We start from the raw sequence: 4,172 nt of genomic DNA on the forward strand, positions 1-4,172 counted from the left end.
GCATTTTTAGGGAATTTCCCAAGCCCAACACCTACCCAGCTCTGTTTTGGGGCTGGATGGCTTTATTTTGGGATCAGCACGTGGGATACTGTCCAGTGACCACCCAAGGGAGCCCAGACGGGTCCTGCTTAAACCAGCAGCAAAAAATAATCCTGAAGGAATTTCCTAAAGAGCTTAAAATGGAGGAGGAGAGAGTTAAAGAACGTCAGAGTCGCTGCAGCGCTGACCGAGCCGGTGGCTTTGCCGGGATCCTGTTTTCCATTACATCCCACGCTGGTTTGAATTATAGACACGGGAAACAAATATCCTGCACTGGGATTATCCCGGGAATAAAGCACATCCGATCGCTGTCGTTTCAAAGCCACCTCAAGTTCCTGTGCCGTGGATTTATGGCAGGCCAGGGTAATTAAAGCCATGGATGCGGGAATGCTTCCGGGTCCTCGGGGAGCCCAGGCGAGGAACCACGGAGCGGGATGGCTCCCACAGGGATTTGGAGTTCCCAGTGGGAATCGCTGCCAAAATCAGCGCCTCGCCAGGAAAACCCCGACACCTCCATCCCCAGGGATGGACTATCCCAGGAGAGCCCAGATTCCCCCTTCTGGCTGGAATACCTTTACAAAACTACCCCTTTTTAGGGTTTTAACCCACAAATCCAAGCCTGTGCCTGCTGTGCCCCCCATCCCGGATTCCAAGCCCCCCATGCCAGGCTCGGAGCCCCCTGGAATTGCTGAGGATGGACCAGCAGGGCTGGAAGAGGCAGCACGTCCCTTTGTCCCTGTGGTGCATCCCTGGATCCAGCACAGTTCCCGGGGTGTCCTGGCTCCTGTTCAGCCTCGGCATTCCCAGCTGTTGCCCACATTGCAGCCAACTCCTCCTCCTCCTCCTCCCACCCCAAGGATCCCTGTCCCTGCAGTGTCCCCTCGGATCAGCTCCCACCCTCCAGCCTCTGGGATGGGCACAAATCCATTGGGAAAGGGGCTGCCAGCATCCTCAGGATGCCAGTGCCAACCCCATCACGGGGTTTTGCTCCCAAACCTCCCAGCACTGCTTCCCAAATAATGCTGTTGAACCATCCCATTATTCAGCGCCAAAAGGAGATTTGCCAGCCCAAAATGAGATTTCCCAGCCCCAAAAGGAGATTGGGAACACATCCACTGGGAAGGGGGGTGCCAGCATCCTCAGGGTGCCTTCCCTGCCACAGAGTTTTACTTCAAAGCCTCCCAGCACCGTTCCCTTTAATGCTTCCCAAGCAATGCCGTTGAACCATCCCATTTTCCAGTCCCAAAAGGAGGTTTCCCAGCCCCAAAGGGAGGTTGGGCACACATCCATCAGCAAAAGGGCTGCCAGCACCCTCAGGGTGATGCTAGTGCCACAGGGTGCTCCAAAGCCTCCTGGCACCACTTTCCCAAACGATGCCATTGAACTATCCCATTTTCCAGCCCCAAAGGAAGTTTTCCTGCCTCAAAGGGAGACTTTCCCAGCCCCCAAAGGGAGCATTTCCAGCCCCAAAGGGAGCACTTCCAGCCCCAAATGTCCCAGCCCTGCCTGCAGCCAGCCCTTCCCGAGGCTGGCACATCCCATCGGAGCTGTGCCGGGAGCGAAGGGCCCTGGGCTGGCACAGCCCATTGTGCCACTTCCATGAATGAGCCAATTTATCCTCCCGGTGCCGCCAGGACCGTCAGGCACCAGCAGCTTCCCGGTGGGACACACTTCCGAGCGGTCACGCAGCAGGACTCTGAGGAATTTCCACCCCCCAAAAGCAAGGTGCGTGGACAACAGCCACTGCAGAGCCCAGTTCTTCCTCAGGGATAAAGTCCCTGTGGGGGCAGGATCCCACCCAGGGCCCCATTATCCTGCAGGGAGGAGGGTGGGATGCCAGAGCATCCATGTGGCTGATCCCAGGCAGGCTGGAAACACGGATACCCCACAATTCCCACCGGCACACTCACCATTCCGGGCTGCCGTGGTGTTCTCCAGTGCGTGGCACGCGGCGAGCAGGACACCTGTGGGAAGGGGCAGAGATGGGAATCAGCCACACTGTGACCCCCCAAAAGCTGAGGGGGTTCACCAAAATCACTCCAAGAGTTTTAAGGAAAACGCAGGAATTCCTTGTGCAGGCAGAAGGAGGGGCTGCAGGACGGGAAGGCTTGGAATGACCCCCCCGAGCTGCCCCCTTAGGGGGGATGGAGCAGCCCCCCCGGGCTGTGGAGCCAGCCGAGGGCAGCAGCCCCTTCCCTGGATTTGACCCAATTTCCTGCACGGATTTAATCGAACGGCGCAGAAAGGCGAGACAAACCCTCGGGCTTCACAGCCAGCAAATCCCAGCGGCCCTGGAGCTTCAGGGATCACTGGAGCTTCAGGAACTGACCACGGCTCCAGGGATCACTGGAGCTTCAGGGATCAGCCACAGCTTTCCTGCTTTTGTTGGAGACCTCAGGGATTTTCTTCCCACGGAAATTTAATCAGGTTTTCCCATTTTTTTTGGCTCAGTGCTGGACAGTGCTCCATCCTCCAGCCCCGCTCCGGCTTGTCCCGGTATTCTGCCCTCCACTCCAGGTGTTCTTTGGGAAATGGCTCATCCCTGTGCCATGGGGTGGCTGTACCACTCCCTCCAGACTTCTGGCTTGCCTGTTCTCCTGCCGGGATCCCTCCTGGCTCCAGCAGTGCCTCTTCCCAACGTCTCTTCCCTGTCAGGTGTAACATCTGCCCCTGCAAAGCCCAGCTGAGGGGGAAACCCAGCTTGCCCTGTGTGACCACCTTGTCACTGGTGCCAGTCCTTGGCAGCAGTTTTCCATCCCCAACGCCAGCCGAGGGCTCCAGTGGCTCCCCATGGACACCTCATGGACACAGTGGAATCCACACCCTCGGTCTGACCGGCCCCTGGACTGGGGCTGCCTCCACCAGCCATCCCAGGCAGCTGCTCTCGCTTGGTTTTCTAGTCCCATCCCATCCCGTTCTCTGGGGACATTTGGGAAGCTCTCCTTGCCATCACCTCCTCTGCCAGCCAAGCTCCCTGAAGTCACCCTCCTGGCATGAACCCCCAGCTCACCGAGGGACTCCCGAGCCTTTCCGATGGATAGATACAGATCCAACAACTCCATCCCACTAATTCCCAGTCTCCGGTTCTCCCTCTCACTAATTCCCAGCCTCCTCCCCCAGCAAAGGGCTCAGCTCCTCTTGCCTCAGCCTTTATCGCTGGGGTCTGTTCCCTGCTCCAAGTTTTCCCTCCTGATCCGCTTGGCTCCAATTTCCCCTCAGCTCCAGCCCAGCCCTTGGAAGCCTTTAGGTGCATGTACGTTGTGCTGGAGGGGGTTTTCCCCTTCTCCACGATATTCCAAGTGGATGCTCCGATCTGCTGGCTCGATGCATTTTATCCAGAGCTCTCTCCCCATCGAGATTTGGATCTGATCCCCCAGGAGCCACTGCTCCTGGATGGGGGATTACAGAGCCCAGACAGGTGGGCAACCTGCAGATCAGCCCCCCGAGGTGGGCAACCATCGGGGTTGGAGAGGTCTGGAGCCACAGGAATGGGAAGCAGCATGAGCAGAGGGGCCATGGGAGCCCCTGGATGAGCTGAGGGGTGTCACCGACACCCTCAAGGGATGCTCAGACCCCCCGAGGGATCCGGGACGCGGAGCCAAAGCAGCAGCTCCAAGAGCTGGAGCGGAGCCAATTCCAGCCACTTTCCCGAATCCAAGCGCTGCCAAGTGGCTCTTTCCCACCGGGATAGAACAACCCTTGCCCCGGCGAGGAGCCCCGGAGCTGTGGGTGACACAGGCGGGGACACCACGTCCTCCTCGGGGACAGCGGGACAAATCCAGCCGCGGATCCTTCCCGGTGCCGCATCCCATGAGGGGCACCCAGGACCCGGCTCCGCGCTCTCCCACATCCACACTCATCCCACTGCCAGCCTGGGAAGCGCCTCCGTCCCATCCGCAGCATCGCCCCGCTCCATCCTGGAGAACCCCCGCTTCCCACTGCTCCCCCTTTCCCCGGCAACCACCACCCCTGCTCTAATTAGCCCCCAGGTCTAATTAACCGCCCTAATTAGCGGCCGGGGCCGTACTCACGCGTCGCGGCGAAGGCGCCTTCCCACAGGGAACGAACTTCGGGAGCGACCGCCCGGGGGATTTTATGGGATTTCATGGCATTCACGCACCAAACAACCACAA

At 59.0% G+C, this 4,172-nt stretch overlaps 1 protein-coding gene across 1 annotated transcript in view; it reads right to left on the bottom strand.

Moving 5' to 3' along the window:
* Positions 1–4,172, bottom strand: part of SNRPG (small nuclear ribonucleoprotein polypeptide G) — a 12,322-nt gene that overhangs the window by 7,102 nt on the left and 1,048 nt on the right. The gene's annotated exons all lie outside the window — the stretch shown is intronic.

Source organism: Manacus vitellinus, unplaced genomic scaffold, assembly GCF_001715985.3.
Source record: "Manacus vitellinus isolate BGI_N305 unplaced genomic scaffold, ASM171598v3 scaffold_87_pilon, whole genome shotgun sequence".
NCBI lineage: Eukaryota > Metazoa > Chordata > Aves > Passeriformes > Pipridae > Manacus > Manacus vitellinus.